The sequence below is a fragment of the Macrotis lagotis genome, chromosome 3 (genome assembly GCF_037893015.1).
Source record: "Macrotis lagotis isolate mMagLag1 chromosome 3, bilby.v1.9.chrom.fasta, whole genome shotgun sequence".
NCBI lineage: Eukaryota > Metazoa > Chordata > Mammalia > Peramelemorphia > Peramelidae > Macrotis > Macrotis lagotis.
In genome coordinates, this window is record NC_133660.1 from 237,910,344 (window position 1) to 237,935,998 (window position 25,655).

Consider the following 25,655-nt stretch of genomic DNA (forward strand, 5'->3'; position numbering starts at 1 on the left):
GAAAAAATGAAAGTATGTTGAATGAGTCAGACTGAAAAGCTAATGAGGAAATGGAAACAAAGTCAATGTCCATTGACTGAGGAATGGTTAAACAAATTGCATGAATATAATGGAGCATTTCTGTACCAAGAAACAATTAATTGAAGAATTTGTAGAAGCTTGGGAAGAACAGATAATGTTAATGAAGTAAGGAAAGATAGGGAGGAAATTTTTTCATAGTACAACAATATAAATAGAAAGAATAACAACGAAGAAATGAAATGTTGTATAGTTAGAATAACCTAGCTTGGCACTAAAGAGATGAAAAAAATATATGCTTTTCTTCTTCACAGAGATGGGGTATGATGAGTATGAAATATGGCACATTCTACCAAACTCAGTTTTGCCAAGCTGCACTTCCCCTCCCACTTCCTTTTTTTATTCTTTTTTCAGGGATGGGTCTCTGGCAGGAGAGATGGAAAGAATATATTTGGAAATAAATATAATTAAAAACTAAACTTATCAATTATGTTGAATTTTTAAAAGACAAACTAATTTGAAGTGTTTGTTATTCTTTTGTTGGGTTGAAGTTGGAAAAGGGAAAGAATTTCTTTCTAAATGCAGATCAGAAAATATGATGTTAACTAGAATGAGTTTATAGGATTAGGTTTACAAATGCCGCTTTCCTAGCTAATTTGCCTCCAATTAGGGTTTGCCGAAAACAGGTTATCAATTCCTCTAGTCACTAGCTAGATTAGCATGATTTGGGGCTTAAAAAGAATAGAGTGCAAACTTTTGGAAAGGAAAAACAATCTGTCAGTTATTCAATAAACATTTATTAGGTTCTTATTATGTGCCAGTTTCTGTACTTAGCAATGGAGGCTCAAATACAAAAAAAAAAAAGGTTTTCCCTTGCCCTCAAGAAGTTTACAGTTTAATGATGGAAGACAACACACAACATGAGACTGAAAAACCAGGGAAAGGAGAAAGAATTAGATGAATGATGAAATCTAAAAGAATGTAGCAGGGTTGGGGTGGCTAGGTGGCCTAGTGGATAAAGCACCGGCCCTGGAGTCAGGAGTAACTGGGTTCAAATTCTATCTCAGACACTTAATAATTACCTAGCTGTGTGGCCTTGGGCAAGCCACTTAACCCCATTTGCCTTGCAAAAACCTAAAAAAAAAAAAAAATGTAGCAGGGTGGGAAATAAAGGGTTGGCTGTCCAGGGCACCCTTCTTAAATGGAGGCTTTGGGAGGAGTTCTTTGCTTCTGCTCTCCAATTAGAGGGGCAGAGAGTGTTTAAGATGCTAATGAGGAATTGAGTACCAAGGGCTGAAGCAAACTTGCAGGATAATGAGGCTACTGAACATGTCTTTGTCTCCCCAATGTATATCACAAGAAGCACTATAATACTTTCCCCTTTTTAATTATGAAGAGGAAGTTCTACATTCTAATATCTATGAACAAATATTAAAGAAAAATGTAGGTCAAAGGATATGAACAAATCATTCTGGTAACAATTGTAGACTATTAGCAACTATGAGAAGGCAATCACTGATAATTAAAAAAAAGCAGATAAAAACAACTTTAAAATTTGATCTCATATTCAGAAAATTGGAAAAGATAACCACAAATTGAAATAGTCAATATTAGAAGAAAAATATGAGCACACCAACACATTGTCAAAGGAATTTAAATTGACCTAACCATTCTGGAAAGCAATTTGGGATTATGCAAAAAGATTGACTAAAATATTCATACCCTCTGGTCCAGAAATTCCACAGCTAGACATACCCCAAAGAGATCAGTGACAAAAAGAACAACCTCATCTATAACAGAATATTTAGAGCAACACTTTTGTAGTAGCAAAGGAGTAGAAATCAAGTAGCTTGTCCTTTGGTTGAGGAATGGTTAAACAAATTATGGTATAGGAATATAAGTGACTGTTATTATACTAAAGAAAATAATAGGAGGTAGTCAGACAATCATGGAAAGGCTTATATGAACTGAAGCAAAATAAACAGAACCAGGAAAATAATATATATAGTTACAATAATGTAAATGGATTGAGCAACAAAAATTTTGTAGAGTTTTTAAAATTCTTTATTACATGATATGGTTTTCTGGGATAGGATTGGTGAGGAATGAAATTTTAAATGTAGATAATGAAAAAACAAAAGATCAATAAAATCTATTTTAAGAAAGATAAAAAATGCCAACAATCTTTTAAAAAACTTAATCGGGGCAGCTAGGTGGCACAGTGGATAGAGCACTGGGCCTGGAGTCAGGAGTACCTGAGTTCAAATGTGGCCTCAGACATTTAATAATTACCTAGCTGTGTGGCCTTGGGCAAGACACTTAACCCCATTGCCTTGAAAAATCTAAAAATAAATAAATAAATAAAATAAAAAGCTTAATGACAGGAAGTTTAAAACATAGTAATGTGCAGATTGTACTGAAGAGCAATTTCTTTAAAAAAAGAAACTAAATATCTATATACAATAAGTTACCTTACTAAAATTTACTGTTGTCAGTCTCAGTTTATTTTAACCTTGGTCTTCCCAACATAATTCACATTAAATAAAATCTCCTTTTTTTTTTTTAACTCAACATGAATTCTTTTCATATAATAATCAGGCCACCCCCACTCTCTTGAGGTCTATTTACAGAATGTAGGCTTTCACACCAACATGGCACTAAAAGCTCCAGGCTATTTTTCTCCAGTTGCCAGGCTTCTTCCTTCAGTCAAAGCCAGCAACAATCCATTTACCCTTGGTTATTAGAGTTAATTAAAGGGGTGGTATTACCATTTCCCCTAGTTCCTTTGCTCTGTTCTCTAACTTCTTTCAATATAAGTAGTATAATGGAGGAACTGGGGAGGGAGAAGAGTTTAAATCAAGAAATGCATCTTTGTCAGTATCAATGATTTTTTTTCCAACCAAAAAGGAGTTTAATCCTCTTTCAAAAGAAATCTAGTTTAGAAATCTGGGTTTTCTGTGAAGTGAAATTTTTAATATAAGACCACTGTCAGAGGTATGTCTATCAAATTTCTTTTAAGTTAGTACACTCAGATTGGGCACATGAACAAGGTACATATGCAAAAATGATTTGTACAGGACCTTGTATCCCTATCATTACTATTTTGAACATTTTAAACAAAAAAGTTAATACATTTTTAAATATACCTTAGAAATGTTTTATGGGACAGTTAGGTGATGCAATGGATAGAGCACTAGCTCTGGAATCAGGAGGACCTGAGTTCAAATCCAATATCAGACCCATAATAATTACCTAGCTGCATGATCTTGGGCAAGTCACTTAACCTCATTGCCTTATAAAAAGAAAAAAAAAAGAATGTTTTAAAAGGGGAAGATAAAGTATTAACATAATATAGACTTATATTTAATATAGTTAAAGTCACAAGAAAAATGACTGTATAATACTTTCTTTTGAAATGGTAATCATTGTGTGGATTGGTAGGAAAAAAAAAAACTCTACCAGTTGATTAAATTTTTACCCAAAGAAGAACCATGTAAATTTGAAACTGTCTAGGGACACCCACACACTCACTCTCTCACATAAACACAAACACAGACACACACACAGATACAAAGGAAGATATGCTCTAATCCAGAAAGATTCAAAGGACATGTGTGGATCCCACTGCCAACTTGCAGCATCAGCAGAACTGCCACCTGCAGTTTGCTTGTGGGCATTCTGATACACAGCATCTGACTTTACCAAATAGCTTCAGAGAGCAATTTCAGTAAACACGCAGATGTGATTATAAAATGTCCCATCTGTTTGTAAATAGCTTCCTGATTTTCATGAGAGTTGCTTTTTTTTCTGACATAGTACCACCAGTAAATAGTTTCTTCTGCTATTGTGCTGATGGACAAAAAGAATGAAAATCGGGAGGAAAATTGGCAAGAGAGTCAGTAGAGAAATTTGAAATTTTGAAAGAGTCAGTAGAGAATTTTCCCTTAGAACCTGAGGAAATTTGTCTGGTATTAAGAAAAAAGTCTTTTGTTGAAAAGAAAAGATGATGGGGCAGCTAGGTGGCGCAGTGGATAGAGCACTGGCCCTGGAGTCAGGAGGACCTGAGATCAAATCCGACCTCAGATACTTAATAATTACCTAGCTGTGAGACCTTAGGCAAGTCACTTAATCCCATTGCATAGCAAAAAAAGAAAAGATGACTAACAGCACTAAGACAACAAGGTACTATTAGTCCCTTATTAATTTAATAAATTTGTTACTGGATGATTTTGAGAAAGCTTTGTGGCAATCCCCCCAGACTATGGTTTTCTGAACCTATGTAACCTCTAGCTATGGTCTTCCTCCTGCCTGATACCCCAACCTTCTCTGAAATTTGGTAGGAACCTTCCATACTAGAAACTGATACTCCTCCAAGTAAAAATCATCTTCAGCATCCATGTATGACATCAGGGATGGGAAATCAGATTCACCTTAGGAAAATGCCCCCTTCCAACATTACTTAGGAAATGTCTAGCAATCATCACGGGACAACCCTATGGTAGCCACACCAAACCTGAAATGACCAAATTCAGATATTGCCCTAGGAAGCACCACTTGATTAAATTATTGCCAAGATGAAAGATCACCTGACATAATATCTGGATCTTGTGTATCCTTTGCCCTCTAGAGGTCCAGTTGTATCATTGTTTAGCTAGAGGTTGACTGAATCAATCACACATTCCATTTAATCTTTTTCTTTTTTTTCAGTTTTTGCTTGCCCAAGGCCACACAGCTAGGTAATTATTAAGTGTCTGAGGTCGGATTTGAACTCAGGTACCCCTGACTCCAGGGCCAGTGCTCTATCCACTGCGCCACCTAGCTGCCCCCCATTTTATCTTGGCACCCTCATCAGGTGACTGCTGTGGTTCTTTTTCCTTCATTCTCTAAAAGTACTATGGCATCAGGGAAGGTGATGCTATGACAAGTTATGTGAATTGGATGGGGGGGGAGGGGGGATGCTGTTTCAAGTTACCAGCCTTACTTTCTCCTCTGGAGGCTTTTGAGTCCAGTCATCAGACTGGAGATGACCCAGGATGAGAGGGGATCAAGGTTAAGTGGTCACTTTAGCTAAGTCACACAGCTAAAAACAGTCAAGTGTCTGATGTCAGATTTGAACTCATTGGACTGAATTAGAAGTACAAATAGGGTGTGAACCTCTACAAAGAAACTTTTCACCAGATAGGATTAGAAGTTTTTTTAAGATTGCTTTTGAGATTACCCTTTGACCCAGAAATACCACTACTGGGTCTATACCCTGAAGAGATGAGGAAAAAGGGTAAAAACATTACTTGTACAAAAATATTTATAGCAGCCCTGTTTGTGGTGGCAAAGAATTAGAAATCAAGTAAATGTCCTTCAACTGGATTTGTATGAACTGATGCTGAGTGAGATGAGCAGAACCAGAAAAAACACAGTACACCCTAACAGCAACATGGGGGTGGTGTTCAACCTTGAAGGACTTGCTCATTCCATCAGTGCAACAATTGGGAACAATTTTGGGCTGTCTGCAAAGGAGAATGCCATCTGTATCCAGATAAGGAGCTGTGGAGTTTGAACAAAGTACAAGGACTATTCCCTTTAACTTGGGGGAAAAAAAAACCAGATATCTTATTGTCTGATCTGGTTACCTCTGAGAATTCTGTTCTCTTTAAGGATATGATTTCTCTCTCATCACACCCAAATTGGATCAAGGTAAAACATGGAAACAAAGTAAAGACCCATGGAGTGCTATCTGTGGGGTGGGGGTGGGGGGAGGGAAGCAAGATTGGGAGAAAATTGTAAAACTCAAATAATATCTTTAATAAAAAAAAATAATAAAAAAACAAAAAATTTTAAAAAAAGATTGTGAGATTTGGATAAAGCTAGACAGATTGAGATTTTTGTGGATCAAGCAGATTAGAAGTGGAAGCCTCAAGCTAAGCCTCCTAGGAAAGAATCACTTGGATTGGGAGGAAGAAGAAGAGTGAAACCTACCACTAACTGGAGGAAGACCTAGGGAACTATTGTTAGACTGGTGAATTTAGACATTCAACCTGCAAATATTGCGGTGAATACATTGAGAGCTAACAACAAATTAGCTACACTGAGAAAAAGAAGTTTTGAGACACTATGAGGAGCCCAGGAGAAAAGCTACACCATATGAGCAGCCCACAAAAAGTAAGGAAAGGGGGCTTGGAGAAAAGAAATTCCAGGAACCAAAAGGAATGTAGTATTTGTCACATAGGCTCTCCAATCTTGAACTTGCTTTCCTCTGAACTCTGTATGTACTTAAGAGAGGGTGACTATGGGGGAGAGAGAGGGTATTCTGTTCCAGTGACCAACCTCATTAAATACCCCTTACTTTTTTGTGGGAGAAGGGGGTTGGTAGTGACTGTCTTCTTGTTTACCTTTATTTTTTATTTTTTAAGTTTTACAAGGCAATGGGGTTAAGTGACTTGCCCAAGGTCACAAAACTAGGTAACTATTAAGTATCTGATATTGAATTTGAATTCAGATCCTCCTGACTCCAGGGCCTGTGCTCTATCCACTGCCCCACCTAGCTGCCTCACCTTTATTTTTTTATTTCCTCCTTCCTCTCCCCTATGAGAAGCAAGAAAAACAACCCATTACAAATAGGAATAGTCTTGAAAAGCAAATTCCCATATTAGCCATGTCCAAAAAAAGTAAAGAAAAAAAAGAGAAGAAAATATGCTTCAATCTATACTCTGAATTGATCAGCTCTCGCTCTCTCTCGCTCTCTCTCTCTCTCTCTCTCTCTCTCTCTCTCTAAGTGGATATCCCATTTCATCATAAGGTCTTGCTAAATTTTTTTTTGCTGTTATTTTATAAATTTTTCCTCTGGTTCTGATCACTTCTTTTGGATCAGTCCATACAAATCTTCCCAGTTTTTTTTCTGAAATCATCTCCTTTCATCATTTCTTACAGCACAATAGTACTCTATCACATTCATATGCCATAACTTGTTTGACATTCCCCAAGTAATGAGGATTCCCTCAATTTCCAATTTTTTGCCACAACAAAAAGAGCTTCTATAAATATTTTTATATATATAAGAGTCCTTTCCATCTCTCTTTAATCTCATTGGACCTAGTAGGGGAGTTGTTGAATCAAAGAGTATGCTCAGTTTAAATACTGCTTTCTAAAAGCTAATTAACTCTGGCTGGCTAATTGATATAAATTCATGATCCTGGCATATTAAGTGAAGGCCTATGAGATACAGCACTTTTCCCTAACCTCTCAGAATTAACCCTTAGAACCTTGAGGGGAAATCTATAGTCATCCTTTGGAAACTCAGTTTGTAACTATGAATGGAGATTAGGAGAATAGTTTCAGAGCCTGTGATGAGTTTGCCTCTCAGATACTGCAGACACTATTATCTTGATTTATCCTTACCCCTCCTCTTTTATTGCTAGCCCCAATTACACACACACACACACACACACACACACACACACACACACACACATCTTGTACTCATATTAAGCATTTGTGAGGTAAAATGTGCCCATAATAGAGAGGTTACATGACATCAATATTAGGGAGACTTTTGACACATACTAGATGTGTCATCACTGGAGAATTAATTTATTTTTCAATACCACCAGGTTACTCTTTAAGATTCTAAATTGTTAGAATTTGCTGCTACATTATAGAAAAGGAGATCTCCTCATTGAAGAAATTACAAGTATATATTCTCCCAAAATCATATAGATTGCTTTTAGCATCACTGGCTAGTTTTCTCCTTCTAAGGAAAATACCAAGTCCCCTGAGGCAGCTCTTTGTCCAAACTAATTAAGATTATCTTTGTCTGGGGACTAGATCACTTCATGATAAATACTTTTCTAAGTTTTGACTTCCATAGAAAAATCATCTTAAGGATTCTGTATTGGAAGTGTGTGGTCCAATCAGCAAATTGATGTCCAGACTAAGGCCAGAGACCTCTAAGATCACCCTGATAATAAGTCTAAAAAGAATAGAGGGCTCCAGATTAAGAATAAAAAAAAATCTTTTACCACTCTGTTAAAGTAAAGGTATATAAATGTGGATCTCTAGCCTAGACTTTCTTCTTAGTTTCAGAGTTATATCATTAGTGTACATGCACATATGTATATACACCTATACCTCTCTATATACACATATGGCTCCTATATAACATGGATAGATATGATCTATATACCACTTCTGCTGAAAGTAGAAGGGCCATGCTTGCCCCACCAGCGCGCTAACTAGAGGGAAAGGGAAACGTGATAGGTGAAAGATAAAATGAGTTTAAGTTTAGAGTTAGAGTTACATTTCAGATTAAGGTTAAATTTTAGTTAGTTTTGCCCAGGAGAGGAGAATTTAGAATTTAGTTTAGATTATTGTTTGCCCTGGGGTGATTTAGGACTAGAGCTAAATTATAATTAATTCAAATTAAATTTAAAAGTTTTACTTTCCTTTGTATGTTTTTCCCTAGGGTTGGTAAAGGAAGATAAGTGCCATTAGTAGTAATATATCTATGACATTCCCCCTTGGATAGATTTCTGATAGCATAGAACCAAGGGATACTCTCTACAGTGTTGGGAATGACTAAACAACTACTGAGTTATGTGACATCTGGCATAAATCTGAAAGGGATTCAATTGGTCATTTGTTTTGCATACCACTACTCCCAATTTAGCTCTTTTCAATATCACAAACTGAAAAACTTAAGACGAGAAAGTATATTTGTCTTATCATTTTGTCAGTTTTTTCCAGTAAAATATTTGTCTTGTGTTGTAGTTAGTGTTGTTTATAGATTTTGCTACTTGAAATATTTCTTTTTTAATAGTATTTTATTTTTTTCCTGATTACATGTCAAGATAATCATTAGCATTCATTTTTTAAATTTTATTTAAGTCAATGGGGTTAAGTGACTTGCCCAAGGTCACACAGCTAGGCAATTATTAAGTGTCTGAAGCTAGATTTGAACTCAGGTACTTCTGATTCCAGGGCCAGTATTCTCTATGCACTGTGCCACCCAACTACTCCTTTAGCATTCATTTTTACAAAATTTTGAGTTCCAAATTTTTCTTTCTCCCTAGCCTTTTCCAAAAATGACAGGCAATTTGCTATGAGTTGTACATGTTTTATCATATAAAACATTTCTATGCTAATCTTAATTGTGAAAGAAGAGACAGATCAAAAGAAAAAAAGAATAAAGTAAGTGGAAAAAGTACGCCTCAATATACAGTCAATCTATCAATTCTTTATCTGGATGTGAATAACATTTTTCTTTGTTGGTCCTTTGTACAGTCTTGGACCATGGTGTTGCTGAGAAGAATTATTCATAGTTGATCATCAGGGGCGGCTAGATGGCGTAGTGGATAGAGCACTGACCCTGGAGTCAGGAGTACCTGGGTTCAAATCCGGTCTCAGACACTTAATAATTACCTAGCTGTGTGGACTTGGGCAAGCCACTTAACCCCATTTGCCTTGCAAAAAAAAAAATACCTAAACCTAAAAAAAAAAACCTAAAGCATAGTTGATCATCATACAGTGCTGCTGATTGGGTGTACAATGTTTTCCTATTTCTGGTCATGTCACTTTGCATCAATTCATACAAGTCTGCCCATTCATCATTTCTTATTGCACAACACAATTCCCTTACATTCATCACAAAAGCTTGTTCAGGCATTCCCCAATTGATGAGCATCCCTTCGATTTCCAACATTTTGCCCCCACAAAAAGGGCTGCTATAAATATTTCAGTATATGTAGAACATTTCCCTTTTTAAAGATTTCTTTGGGTTAGTAATGGTATCGCTGGATCAAAAGGCATTCATAGTTTGATTGCCCTTTGGGCAAGCTCTCTAGAATGGGTGGATCTGTTCACAACTCCAACATGGTGCATTAGTGTCCCAATTTTTCCATATCCTTCCCAACATTTATCATTTTCCTTTTTTTTGTCATCTTAGCCAGTCTGATAGGTGTGAAGTGGTACTTCAGAGTTATTTTAATTTGTGTTTCTTTAATCAAAATTTAGACCACTTCTTCATATGCCTGTAGAAAGTTTTAATTTCATCTGAAAACTGCCTGTTCATATCCTTTATCTATGTATCAATTAGAAAATGGCTTGTATTCTTCTAAATTTTATAAAGATTATTTTCTAGCCTTCTACCTTCATACAATCTTGGTTGCATTGATTTTGTGTAAATGCCTTTTAATAATTAAATTTTAATAATTAAAATTATCTAGTTTACATTTTTTAAAGCTATCTCTTGTTTGGTTATGGACCTGCTATTCACTTTGGGGTTATTCACTTCTCCTTAAAGACTTTGGATACTATACCACTTGGTTCACAGTATGTTCAGTATTGATATTACTTCATTGTCAACAGTAATTTTTAGAAAGATGTAGTTTCCTTTCTCTCTTTTATTTAAGTCTATTTTTCCTTTTATTTTGTCTGAGATCAGGATTGCTATTCCTTTTTTCTTCACTTCAACTGAAGTAAAGTAGATTCTGCTCTAGCTCATTACTTTTACTCCCTGTTTCATGTGTGATTCTTATAAATAACATATTGTAGGATTCTGGTTTTTGATCCCTTCTGCTATCTACTTCTATATGGGAGAGTTCACCCCATTCAATTCAGTTATGATTGCTGTCTACTTCCCTCCATCCTGTTTTTCCTCCTGTTTTGTCCTATCCTTTCTCTCATTATTTTCCTCTTAAAAAGTGCTCTGCTTCTGTCTATTGCTTTACCCAGTCTGCCCTCTCTTCTGTCGGTCTCCCCCAATTCTACTCACTTAATCTTCCCTCTTACTTTCCTGTCTGGTAAGATAGATTTCTTTTCTTTTTCTTTTTTTTTTTTTGGTATTTGCAAGGCAAAGGGGTTAAGTGACTTGCCCAAGGTCACACAGCTAGGCAATTATTAAGTGTTTGAGGTCAAATTTGAACTCAGGTACTCCTGATTCCAGGGCCTGTGCTCTATCCACCGTGCCACCTAGTCATCCTGTAAGATAAATTTCTATATCTAACTCATTGTCTTAATATTCCCTCTCTGAGCCAGTATTGATAAAAGTAACATTCAACAGGGCAGCAAGGTGGTACAGTGGTTAGAGCACCATCCCTAAAGTCAGGAGAATCTGAGTTCAAATTTGACTTCAGACATTTAATAATTACCTAGCTGCAGGTCAGTTTGCATTTTTTTAATTTAATTTTGTTTTGTTTTGTTTTTGTGGGGCAGTGGAAATTATGTGACTTGCCCAAGGCCACACAGGTAGTATCAAATGTCTGAGGCCAGATTTTTCCTTTCACTTAACTCCATTGCCTTGCCAAAAAAAAAAAGAGTAACATTCAAGTGGTGCCCATTGTGTACCCTCCTATCTTTTCTTCCACTGTAATAGGTTTTGTTGAGCCTCTTCATGTAAAATAAATTATCCCATTCTATCTTTTGCTTTCTTCTGCACACAATGTATTCCTCTTTCTCAATTTATTTTTTGTCATTCCCTCAAATTCACCTTATACCTGTTCTTTCTCTATGTATATTCCTTCTAGTTATACTATCAGTAGTATAATTTTTTTTTGGCAAGGCAATGGGGTTAAGTGACTTGCCCAAGGTCACATAGCTAGGTAATTTTTAAGTGTCTGAGGTCAGGTCCTCCCGACTGGTGCTCTATCCACTGCTCCACCTAGTTGCCCCCATAATAGTATAATTTTTAAGAATAACAAGTATCATCTTTCCAAGCAGGAATGTAAACAGTTTGGTTCCACTGAATATCTTATGATTTTTTTCTCTTTTTTACCTTTTTAGGCTTCCCTTGGGTTTTTATATTGGGCATCAAATTTTTTGTTCAGTTCTGGTCTTCTCCTTATGAAAGCTGAAATTCTTCCATTTCATAGAATGACCATTTTCCTCCTTGAAATATTATGCTTAATTTTGCCAGGTAGGTGATTCATGGTTATAGTTCTAGCTCCTTTGCTTTCCAGAATATCATGTTCCAGGCACCTCTGATCCTTTAATGATGCAGCTCCTAAATTCTGTGTAATACTGAGTATGGCTTCCTGATTCTTTCTGGTTATTTACAGTATCTTATAGTTCTGCAATTTGGTTATATCATTCCTTGGAGTTTTTATTTTTGGATATCTTTCCTGGGGTGATTGATGGATTCTTTCAATGCCTATTTTGTCCTCTGGTTCCAGAATATCAGGACAGTTTTCCTTCATAATTTCTTGAATGATGCTGCCCATATCCTCCTTTTGATTATGGCTTTCATGTAGTCCAATGATTCTGACAAAATTTCTCCTGGATCCATTTTGCAGGTCAGTTTACATTTTTTTAATTTAATTTTGTTTTGTTTTGTTTTTGTGGGGGGGACAATAGAGTTATGTGACTTGCCCAAGGCCACACAGGTAGTATCAAATGTCTGAGACCAGATATGTACTCAGATCTTCCTGACTCCAGGACCATGCTCTATCCACTATATCATCTAGCTGCCCCAGTATTTTACATTTTCTTCCTTTTTTTCATTTTTTCTGAATTTATTTGATGAATTCTTGATGTGCAATTCTAACTTTCAAGGAGTTGTTTTCCTCAGATTTTGTACTTCCTTTTCTATTTGACAAGTTGTACTTCTTAAGGAATTCTTTTCTTTTTCAAAGCTGTTGACTCTTTTTTCATAATACTCTTTCTTGCATAACTCCCATTTCTTTCCTCAATTTTTCTTCTACTTCTCTTATATGAATTTTTATTAATGTTTTGTTTTCCAATTATATACAGTACTAGTTTCTACCTATCATTTTCTGTAAGGTTTTGAATTTTACAATCTTTTCTCCACCCTCCCTTCCCTCCCCCACCCCCCCACAGAAGGCAGTCTGGTTTTTATATGATTTTTAAGTTCCTTTTTGAGCTCTTTCCTGAATTCTTTCTGGGCTTGAGACCACTTATTTTTCTTTTTGACATTATTGTCATCTTCTGAGTTTGTATCTTGATCTTTCCTGTCACCATAATAACTTTCCATGATCAGATTTCTTTTTTGTTGTCTTTCACTCATCTTTTCTCATCTTTTTTTCTTTCTTTTAAATTTGAGCTATTCCTGAGGTGGAAGGGGAACTATCTCAAAATTCTTGTGCCAGGGGGTACAGGTCCTGGCTGTTTACCTGCTGCTGTGCTGATGTTGGCCTCTGGTCTTTAAGAGGACCCCTGAGTGGGTAGAGGATGACTCGTGCTGCTGGAGGCTGTAGGGGTCTGATAGCTTACCTGGTGTTGAGCCAGGGAACTAGTGCTTGCGGGGGTCCAGCCTCCCCGGGGTCCTTGGAACTTGACAGGAGGGATAGAGTTGGCGAAATGAGTTGAGTCAACAAGTGGGTATAGGCAGGAGCAAGTTGACTGACTGTGAGCTGCTTAGATTTATTTTTGTAGTCTTAGAATCATATGAAACAAGCAAACTAAAATCATTTCCTTGGTTACAAAAGTATACAATTTTCATCATTAATCATATAGTTCATATGGTTACAAGTTTGATCATGTAGTGGTTACAAGTGTGATTATGAATCATGTAATTAATTTTCTTGTCCCTGCTCAGACCGTGATGACCTCAACCTGCCTGTTGCCTAGTTTGTTGCTGCATAGTAAAGTTATTGATTAAACAGAACTTTCCTTAGAATAATCTTTGATATAATTTGTTTAATGGAATGCTTTTATGTTTTTGTGCCGCATATGTAATATTTTCGATATGCTCCCTTGACAACCTATAGTGAGGGCAGTTATGTTTGTCCACCCGTCCGTTGACTCCTTCAATAACTAATTTTCCTTTCAGCCCTTGTTGGTAGACGCTATGGTTTCTATGACTTTTTATTCTTTGCCAATAAACTAAGGCTGTTAGAGTTCACATATTGGTTACCTATACTAACTATTCTCTCACCATCTTTATCATATATTCCTGTGTATGATAAGGGGGGGCAAAACTGTTAATTTCCCTGGAATTCTATCTGACCCATCTTGTATCTGGTTTCCCTGTATATATTCTGACATATCCCTGGAACTCCCAGTGCTGTATCTACCAAAGATTTCATAATGCTGAAGCCTTTTGTATGTCTCAGGGAGAGGCAATCCTGTTAAATTTGGACAGAATTCACAATCTGTTTTATTCAAGGAATTTCTCTGAAATCCTTTCTTTAAAGTCATTCCACTATTAGGATGAGTAAGTTTTGCAATCAATAATAGACCTATAAATATGGGTATACGTGGAATCCCTATATATATATTGAAGAAAGAAATGTTGTTCCATCAGGCAGTGCAACTGCCCTGAGTCTTCTTGCCGTGACTGTGTCAAACAGCTTAGAGACCCTGGCTCCCAACAAGTGCTAGTGTGTAGTGTGTGCTGAGGTTGGTGAGATGTTTCTGGGTTTCCCTGAAGCTACACTGGAGGGCACAGAGCTCTGGATGATGGAGATTGCCTGTTTGCCCAGGGCTATGCTGAAGATTGGCTTGGAGCTGGAGTCTACCATTCCCCTGATTATGCTGAGGCATGGGGGAGGGGGGGCTGATGTTGGCATCTGCCTGTTTAGCTAACCTGGGGTTCAGGATCTCTCACTGGTTTGCTAAGGTAGGGATTGCTGCTGGCTTGCTAGGACACTTCCTATCCTGGACTGCATTTCCCCCTTTTATCTGAGTGTAATGTCTTTTCTTTCAAAGTTTTTTTTGTGCCAAAAGATTGTTTAACCCTGTCTTTTTTGCTCGTTCTACTGTTCCAAGATTTGTTTTGGGAGCACTATTTTATAGTTGTTTGGAGGTGAATATGGGACTCACTGGAATTTACTACTTTCTTGGCTCCTGAAAATGCTCAAAAGATTTCTAAAGAGAAAAAATAAACTGCTAAGAAGCTGCAGCCAAAGGGTTTAGAATGCTGGGGAAGAAGATATTTGAAGTTTGATACTGGAAGCAGTTGTCCTGGCAGAGGCAGGACCAACTCCCACTTTAGGTTTTCGGTAAGAGATAAAGCTAAAAAGAAAAAAACTTCAAGATACTTTTTTTTTGTCATTTCAGCCTTGGTTGGAATTACAGAGACAAAATCAGACATTCAAAAAAAGGAAAATTTTCACTGAGACCTGCTAAAAGCATCTTTGGGGATTAAGGAGAATTAGAGATTAATTATTAAAAAGTTTGAAAATGAATCATTTTAGTTTAGCAGAAGCTTAATATATGCTGAAATATTATAGTGGGTTTTGGGGTGCCACTTTAAAATTTGTTTTAATGAAAAAATAAGAATTAAATTTTCAAAGTTTTAAGGGTAAATAACCCATAGACTTCTCAGCCCCACCTCTACCCCAAGAGTGGCAGATCTATTGTTTGAGTGTAATGAAAGAAGGCAGCTAATTTGAAAGCAATCCCCAAGTCAAGAAAAAATTTATATAGGTATGTAATTAGCTGTTTAAATTTACCTGGTACTTAACCCTTTTTTGATCATGGAAAGAAAAAAGATTATTTAAATCAGTGTCCCCAGAGTCCACCACCACATATAGGACATCCCTCTTCTGATATCTATTCCAAATTAGTGACCCCAGAGCCACCTCAAATCCCCCCACCTCTGTCCCAGTTCAGAGATTCCTCTCTGATTCCCACTCCAGTTCAGAGACCACCAGCCATTTCCCCATCTCAGTGACTTTTCTTCTCTGATCCTGTTACCTCCTATCTCAGATCAGGTGCACAAACAAAATGTTGAACAAAACAAGTTGGGAAAATGCAAGGAAATTTGAATTACATTCCAGTTTCATAAATTTATTAGATGTGACTATAAGCAAATTATCTTATCTCTGCCTCAGTTTCCTGATCTATGACAAGGAAATAATTATGATATCCACCTCTCAGGGTGGATACACTATAAAGATTATGAAGTGTTTACCACAGGGACTGGTGGTATAGGGCAAGCACTATAAAAATGTTTAACTATTATTGTTTCTTCTTTTAATGTAATTACTCCATAGTTGATAACTTTATACTGAACTTTAGGTGTGATTAGTATAAAATACCAAAGGTAATAAGATTTCTGATTTCTATGTAGGGTAACTTTGGAGATGCATTCAGTGAATTGTTATCATCTGACTGAGAAGTTTTGTTTCATGTTTTAAATACATGGTATTGTGTATCTTTTTATTGTTTTTCTAAATTCCATTATATAGTGAAATATGGGAAATCTTTGTATGAGAAATGCTGTTAGAAAAATAGTTTCTTTTTCATTGACATGCTATTAAATTCTGAATTGAGCATTTAAACAAATGTAATGAAAAATAAACATTTTAAAACTTAAATCTTCATTGAGGTATATTTAGTTTTAAAATATAATAAGTTTTCAACTGAAAAATTTTCAGTAGCAAATAAAAAAGGTGGTTTAAAGATATAACTTCCATACATTAATCTGAGTCAATTATCAGGTATTTGCTGAAACACTGGAATGTGGTTAGTTTTAATTTATAAGTAAAGGATAATTTCAAGCAAAGGATAATCAATGAATAAAGGAAAAACATTAGAGAAACATGAGGAAATTAATAATATCCAAACTATAAAGTGAGATTAGTAAAATTTTGTTATTTGAGGTAAAAAGTCTTGGGACTAAAATATACTATTGTTTTGAGTTTTGAGTTCAGAGATGGTCATCTAAATTGTCCTGAAGCCAATAGCAGAACATTTTAACATCTAGAATTTAACAAGAAGCAGATTGAGGCAGGTCTCCAGGTAAGATATCTCTTATTAGCAGGAGCATACAGCAAAGTAACAGAAGAGTCTTATGGCTAGTCTCTATTTGCACCAAAGACCCAGAGCAAGAACTGACAGTGTCTTTTGTACCTAGGCATGTCTTCTATCTGTTGAACATTTCAAGGAGGAGGTGAGTTGAGTTCTCAACTCCTCCCTATGACTTCATTGGTGGGGGAGGCAGGTTAGGAAAAAAACAAGGACATTCCCTGGGCAGGTTTTGTTTTGCTCAAACTGGCTTCTGTTTATGGAGTAAACAAAACAATTGTCTCTGCCCAAGATAGTTAATAAGCAGATGCCTTGGGGACTGGAATTACCTAACTCAATTGCCCTTCAAAAACTGCCTAATCTTCAAAAATCAAGGTCTGAGGAAACAGATGGATTCACATAATAAAAAATACAATCCAACATTATTTTTTTTTTCTAAAATAACATGTGTTGTAGTCTGAGAACCAGAAAAAGTTAAGGGGAAAATCTTGACATAGCCTAAGAGAGAAGACTCTTGACTCAGTTTCCCCATTGGACTATTTCCTTTTTGAAGAGGAAATTTCCCAACTAGGAATCTTGAGCCTTACTTTTGATACCTGGTGAGTATATGATTGGCTATCAGATATGACTCATGCCTAGAACCAAACCAAACTATGGGAGTTTTTCCTTAATTATGCTATATGTCAGGTTAGTCTGTGTCTTTGGGGAGACATTGTTAACATTGTTATAACCATGCCCCATATCTTCCTTTCATAGCAAATTTCTATAATCAGGGAAGATAAGCAGTAGAAATTTTGTAAACACAATATTAAACCTAGTAATTAATAGATTGATACTGGAACATCTGTAAGTTACAATAATAGAATGTAAATTTTTTAAATCTTATAAATTTAATCTATATTTGTGGTCAAATTAAAAATATATGAATGAGGGGCACCTAGATGGCACAGTGGATAGAGAATGGCCATGGAGTCAGGAGAACCCAAGTTCAAATTCGGGTCTCAGACACTTTTTAATTGCCTGTGTGATCTTGGGCAAATCACTTAATCCCATTGCCTTGCAAAAAAAAAAAAAGTATGGAAGATATCCTCCAGGTTAGACAAAGGAGGAACAAATTAGACAGGAAGAATCAAACAAAGTAATAAAACAAAGATGTAATGTAAATATTATCTAACTAAATTGAATAATAAATTTTGAGAAATAAACAGGATTAGATTTTTTTTCCTCTAAGAGCTATATCCACATATATATATGATTGTCTTCCAACTGTATCTCATATGAATATTTAGTCTTTGATTATGTTTTAGCAATAAGTTCTCAAAGATGGATTAAGGATTTAACATACAAAATTGAATTAATAATTGTAAAGAAAGTGAAATTATTTCCCCATTTTTAAATTATCTAAATTAACATTTTAAAAGACAGAATAGTTCATTTTACAAGTTAGACCCTCATGATTTTTTTTAAGATTCTTATATCAGGTATTGAGTTTAAGCAGCAATAAATACCACAAGTAATATATAAAAACTGAAATTCACTGATTACAAGTTTTTACAAACCAAATTTAAAAGATTATACTAAATTGTATTAAGTTCCATTCCTAGAGGATGTTAGCAGAATTATCTAGGTACAAGTGATTTGGAACCAGAGGAACAGAGTTCCCTTCAGAACTACCCTGAGTATGAGTCCTATTCCTGGATGCCCAAGAGAAGATATCTAAGGTCCAAGTGAATACCTAGGACATCTGGCACTCAAAATGTGTTGAATAAATGAACATTGGGAATAAATTATTAGTATATAAAGAGATGATGTAAGTTAATATTGAAAATCATTATTGTATTGCTTTGTCCCTTTGTTGCATGGTATTTATGTTTAAATTTTTGGGGGGTACTTTGATGACATAAAACTCCTTCTTTAAATTAGTCCATTGTGAGTTCTCTTTAATATTTTAACATGTAATCTGACTTTTGGGATTCTAGGTATGAATATATGAAAACCTTCATAGATTTGACTTATAGATAAGTGATCCATGGGAAGAGTGGCCTGACTACTCCCTCATAAATCAAAAGGAGGAAATTGAGGACAGCAAGTAGTTAATTGTGGGAATTGAGTGAACCACACTGACTCCATCTTATGATTAAATTCTGGAGCTAGCTCATTTCCCTTTCTATTCAATTATAAGTCTAGTTCAATTTCTATCATCTGAGAAAATTTTATTCAATTGTGAGAATTGAGAGAAAGCCTTATTATATTGTTTGAACTTAACCCTGCATGGCTAGGAAACTGGATCACATCTACTTGCTTTAGAAACTATTAAATAAGGACCTAGGTTATGATGACCAGAAACTCAGTTGGATCTAAAGATTGATGATGTGGGGCAGCTAGGTGGCACAGTGGATAAAGCACTGGTCCTGGAGTCAGGAGGACCTGAGTTCAAGTCTGGCCTCAGACACATAATACTTATCTGTGTGACTCCAACTGCCTTGTCAAAAAAAAAAAAGATTGATAATGCAAGAAATTTTCTCACAATTGTACATATCAAGCAACTCATTAGTCTTATCTGAAAACTGGCCTAGTACTGATCAATCAATTATTGTTTTCATGTTCTTTATTGTTTACAGACACTTTGGGGAGCGGAACACCTCTTTTTTCTGAATTTAAGGAATTGCACTTGTTCACTCTTCCTTCTCTAATCTTTCATCCAATTTTAAAAAAATTTATTTTTTATGAGTACATATAAAAAGTTTTTCTATTCATTTTTTTCTTGATTTCCAAATTCTTTTTCTCCTTACTTCTTCTTCCCCCTCCTTGAGAAGGAAAGACTTTAATATAGATTATATATATATGTGATCATGCAAAACATTTATATATTAGTCATGTTGTGAAAGAAAACGAAGAAAAAACAAGAAAACTAAATAAAGTTGTTGTTTTTTTAAAGTATGCTTTGATCTACATTCAGTCTCTATCAGTTTTCTCTGGAGATGGATAGATTTTTAACCATAAGTCCTTCAGACTTCTTAGATCATTGTATTGCTGAGAGTAGTTAAGTCATTCATACTTGGTCATCTTAGAATACTGCTGCTACTCTCCTGATTCTGCTCACTTGCATCAATTTGTGTAGGTTTTTCTGAAGGTATCTGCTCATCATTTTTTTTTTAGGTTTTTGCAAGGCAAATGGGGTTAAGTGTCTTGCCCAAGGCCACACAACTAGGTAATTATTAAGTGTCTGAGACTGGATTTGAACCCAGGTACTCCTGACTCCAAGGCCAGTGCTTTATCCATTATGCCACCTAGCTGCCCCCTGCTCATCATTTTTTATAGCAAAATAGTATTCCTTCACAATCATATACATGTTCATATACAATGTTCAGCCATTCCCCATATTAATGACATCCCTCTATGATCACTCTTAATGGGGGAAGGTAGCTCTTAGAATGAATACTCCCTTCCTGCCAAATACTATTTATATAGAAGACTGCAAAGAGAAATTAGTGAATTATGAATAAACCCAAGCATTATCCAAGGAAAATAGCAAATAACACAGAAGTTCTACAGATTAAATTATACCAAAGAATGCAGCTGGATGTGAGAAAGAGCTCAGCTCAGACAAAGAGAGAGAAAACCATCTCACAGAGGATATCCACTCTCAGAAGTTTCTAGAATTGCAAGCCCTAAGCTCAAAGGACATCTGTGTCCACAGCTTGAAGGGCTCTACAATTCAAAAGTCTCTTTCAGTTGCCTCCCTGGGTTTCTTTATTTCATGGGTGTCTCAGAGATCTCTTCCCAATATCTACAAAAACTTAAGTCCCTTATACAAGTAATTCCATATGATGCTCATCTTTCTCTCAGTTAATCAGAACCCACATCTCCTTATGTGCAAAGTACAGGGTTGTTCTTCAGCAAATCCCAGACTTGAATAAAAGCAGTCACACACACACACACACGCACGCACACACACATGCACACGTATGTACAATGTTACTGAAAAACCAAGCTGGTCGTAGAAACTCTGTGTGACATATGTGTGCATGTGTTTAGTGGAGTTTTTGTTATTAAAGTTAAGTTCAAAAAATTATTTTACAAAATATTTTATGTTCCAGATGGTTTTCTTATTTCTATTATTGTATTAATATTAAAAAGACTCCAACATTATAATTTAATTTTAGTTAATTAACACAGTGGTGGAGGAAGTTTTTAAAAATTGAGCAATCTCAGTGATGGCACAACAAACTCCTCTAAAAAACTGACAAATCTCTGTAGGTCTTTGTGCTTTCCTCCTGCAAACTTATCAGATAACTACATTGATTGGACTTAAAAACCAAGGTATTGGTGGATCCAAGAAAGTCAAGTTAGTCATGGAAAAAACATAGTTTTTCAAACATGAAATCTTCTATGTTACTAGTAACAACCATAGTTTTCAAATGATATTCTAATACAGATGTAAAGATGGTTACCATGGAAATTATCATTTGAATTTTCTTGCTTTCAAAAGAATTTAAGTTTAATGTTGAATGAAAGTTTCATTAGAGCATCTTAAAAGAGGGCAGGTAATTTAAAAAATCTAATAAAGTTGTCAAAATGAAAGTCACACAATAATTTTTTTTATTAAAGATATTATTTGAGTTTTACAATTTCCCCCCCAATCTTACTTCCCTCCCCCACCCACCCCCCATGGAAAGCAATCTGTCAGTCTTTACTTTGTTTCCATGTTGTACCTTGATCCAAATTGGGTGTAATGAGAGAGAGAAAGCATATCCTTAGAGAAGAGACAAGAATTCTAAGAGGTAACAAGATCAGACAATAATATATCTATTTTTTTCTAAATTAAAGGGAGTAGTCCTTGAACTTTGTTCAAAGTCCACAGCTCCTTATCTGGATATAGATGGCACTCTCCTTTGCAGACAGCCCAAAATTGTTCCCGACTGTTGCACTGATGGAATGAGCGAGTCCTTCAAGGTTGATCATTGTCCCCATGTTGCTGTTAGGGTGTACAGTGTTTTTCTGGTTCTGCTCATCTCACTCAGCATCAGTTCATACAAGTCCCTCCAGGCTTCCCTGAGTTCTCGTCCCTTCTGGTTTCTAATAGAACAATAGTGTTCCATGACGTACATATACCAGTTTGCTAAGCCATTTCCCAATTGAAGGACTTTTACTTTATTTCCAATTCTTTGCCACCACAAACAGGGCTGCTATAAATATTTTTGTACAAGTGATGTTTTTACCCTTTTTCTTCATCTCTTCAGTATATAGACCCAGTAATGGTATTGCTGGGTCAAAGGGTATGCACATTTTTGTTGCCCAGTCACACAATAATTTTTAGCACTTCAAAAAACCTATGTATTTTTAAAACAATCTTTTCAAATAAATTTATGACTTGGTATAAAACACTTGATAATCAAAAGTTGGTATAGAACAGGGTTGTCCAAAATGCAGCCTGCAGGCCACAGCCAACCCACAGGGTGATTTGATGCATCCCACCTCTGAGTTCACTTAACACTTTCCCAAGTGCAGCTAGTTACTGCAGAGCTCTCATTAAAATGGCAAATCAAAATATATTGTCTGTTGTATCAATAAAATCTTTTAAAAGTAAGGTTGGACAGCCTTGGTATAAAAAATGAGCAGTCCAACTGTTATACTGGCATCTAAAATGCTAAAATTAATGGAGAAAACTTCCTTCCCTCATTCCAGTATATTGGGTTGATCTTTGGAGGATTTATGAAAATACATGGACAAGAATTACACAAGATAAGGCAAGGAGATATTTCCAATCTGCTCTGGTCCACAAAATAGCCATTAATGAAATCATAAGTCTCCACCAAAGTATCAAGATATAAGTATTTTACTATATAATCATTAAAAACAATTGTGGGATATAACAGTTTGCTTAGTATACTAGGAAAAAAAGAGTAGAAAAACCACCCAGCACACCTGTGCAATATGAAAGATTTAAATTGAGTTTATTACTGTTCAACCAAACTTCCTCAACCTTGACCAAGACACATTCTTCACAGTGACTTGCATTTTGCAAACTTGGAATTTTAAAAAACTAATCTAGCCTTGAATCATCTGATCACCAAATAAAGTATCTAAACAGTTTCCTTAATATGCAGAACACACATTTTTCAGTTTTAGATAACAAAAAAAAAAGCCTAAGCAGACTCTTTTTGAAATGTATCTCCATATAAAAAAAATTTTCCATTTTTGGCACTCAATAAGCATGACAAATACCAACCAAGTGTTTAAAGGTAAGAAAAAGAAAAGAAAGTTGCTCCTCATAATGAGAATACCAATACAAATGGTATTATCATAATGTATAAAGAATGTTCAATTATATTCAGGGCATTGAATTTTGTTTTTGTTTTCTGAGATCTCTGCTTTCTTGCCAAACCTTTTTTTTTCTTTCTTACTGAGCTGATGCTACACTAAGATATAAGCACAAACATTTAATATGTGTTTTAAATTTGTCCAATTGTTTGAGAAAGTCTTTTTTCTTAATTAACCAAAGGCATACGTGCTGGGTCAAGGAAACCAAAACATAAGAGCGAGGAATTTTGATGAAGATAATAATTGCTTACAGATCGGCTCGTTTTAACTTGTTCTTTTAACAAAGAATATAATTTTACACCACATTTTCATTGCTGGCTTTTTCTCTGCATCATCACTATTATAATACACACTTTTAAAAGAGAGATTGTCTATAAATTAAATAGTAAGGAAGTTATCAATTAGATTCCATCATCTCCAAAATTTCACCTACTCAAGCTCCACAATAACAAACGAAAATCATCCTGGTTTAAGCTATATTTTGAATCTTTACACACACCGCTTGTTTAATGGGTATAGCACAAAACCAGGAGGAAGGTCACCTGGTTTTGATTCCTAGCTCTGCCAATTGAGAGCTCAGTTCATGTGCACGGTGTCTTCTGGCTATGCTTTATGCTCCATCTTATATAAGGCTGAAGTAAGCTCAATTCAAACCCCAGAGACCCAATTACCATAGCTGTCATAGTGTCTCTGAATCATAACAGATCCTGAACCTTAGGGCACCCTAGACAGGAAAAACCATTAACAAACTCCCCAGTCTAACTTTTAAACCCACTCATACCAAAAATGACTCAAAGATAATAAAGAACCCTAGGCTAAGGAAAACAAATGTACTAAGAGGGCCTATAAGTCATATCAAGTCAACAAGTATTAAGTACCTACTATGTGCCAGCCACTGTGCTAAGCACTGGAATACAAAGAAAGGCAAAAGACTGTCTCTGGGGGCGGCTAGGTGAAGCAGTGGATAGAGCACCAGCCCTGGAGTCAGGAGGACCTGAGTTCAAATGCAACCTAAGATACTTAATAATTACCTAGCTGTGTGGCCTTGGGCAAGCCACTTAACCCCATTTGCCTTGCAAAAACTAAAAAAAAAAAAAAAAAAAAAACCTTAAAAAAAAAAAAGACTGTCTCTGCTCTCAAGGAATTCTCAGTCTAGTAGGAGAGATAACAGGTAAACAATTAATTGTGTACAAACAAGATGTTTACAGAATAAATTGGAGGCAGTCTCAGAGGAAAAGAACTAAGATTAAAAGAGGACCAGGAAAAGTTTCTTAATAAATGGGACTTCAGCTGAGATTTGAAGAAATCCAGGGGATAGAGATGAGGAAAAGAAGTTCCAGGCATGGGGAATGAGTGAAAATTCCTAGAGTTGGAAAATGGAAAGTCATGTGTAAAAAACAGAAATGAAATGATTCTAAATCTAACTATAATGTTGTCCTCTGACTTTGAGTCTCTTTATCTTCTTGTCTTATTACTGCTCATATTTTAACTCTATTCCTTGATTGTCCTCACTACCAGCCTTCTCCCTAAGAAGCGCCAGACCTCTCCATTAGATCTGCCACTGCTCCTGTAGACCCTGAACAGTTTCAACCCAAGTGGAAGGTTTGAAAGTGTAAGGGTTAACTCAATCTCCCCAGTTCCACTAGTATCCTGGCCAATAGCATCAACCATTAACAAATTTCTCAACTGGCATTTAAACCTCTCCACAATCTGACTTCAATCTGTTTTCCAGGCAATGCTCACCAAGGCCCCTAAGAACTCCCAAGCTCTCAAATGCCATTATGGAGACCAAGGAATCACTGTACCATGACAAAGTACTATGTCCTTCAGCACAGAGCCAGGGCATAGCTCCCAAACGTGGCAAAGGATCCTGCTGATGGGTAGTGTCTCCCCATCATTACACCTAAAAGACACTCCTTCATCTCTGCCTCTTAGAATCCCCAATTCCTTCAAGTTTCAGTTTTGTTGCCACTTCCTAGACCAAATTTTTTCCTGGTCACCCTGTTGTTACTGCTCCTTCCTTCCTGAAATTATCTTGTATTTATTCTCTGTGTATGCATGTTACAGGAGGTTGCAAGCTCCCTAAAGACAGCGATTGATTTTTATCTATGTATCCTCAAGACCCAGCAATATACTATTCTCTGACCCTTAGAATTTTTCTTTTGGTTATTTTTTGAGAATGTACTCTGAGACAAAAAGCACTGGATTTCTTGGAGAACAGAAAACCACACTGAGTTTGTTTTGAGCAACCAGTCAGGGTCTGGTCAAGCCATCTAAGGACTGACATATTTTCAGTAATTTTACCCATGTTATTTTGTCAATGACTTGGGTAAAGGCAAAGGTGACGTGCTCTTTAAATTTGCTGGTGGTACCAAGCAAATGATAATGGAGGACTGTTAGCTAACAAATGACAGAGTAAGGATCCAAAAAAAGATCTTGACCAACTAGAACACTGGGCTAAATCTAATGAAACAGAATTCAATAGTTATAAGTGTGTGTTAAAAGTCTTACACTTGGATTCAAAAAATCACCTTTTGAAGTTCATCATGAGAGAGACATGATTGGATAGAAGTTTTGTATCTAAAAGATCTGAAAGGAGACTGAAAGCTCCATATAAA

General features: G+C 35.9%; 1 long non-coding RNA gene across 2 annotated transcripts in view; it reads left to right on the forward strand.

The window, feature by feature from the left end:
• The window catches only part of LOC141518330 (uncharacterized), a 29,050-nt gene extending 11,100 nt beyond the window's left edge, over positions 1 to 17,950 (forward strand). The window contains exons 2-3 of one of the 2 annotated variants that reach the window (XR_012477154.1): positions 11,788 to 11,920; positions 12,177 to 17,950. This is a non-coding gene — a long non-coding RNA (uncharacterized LOC141518330). Of the gene's footprint in view, positions 1 to 11,787 lie in introns of both variants that reach the window. The other variant, XR_012477155.1, reaches the window with a different exon arrangement.
• Positions 17,951 to 25,655: the final 7,705 nt, after the last annotated feature.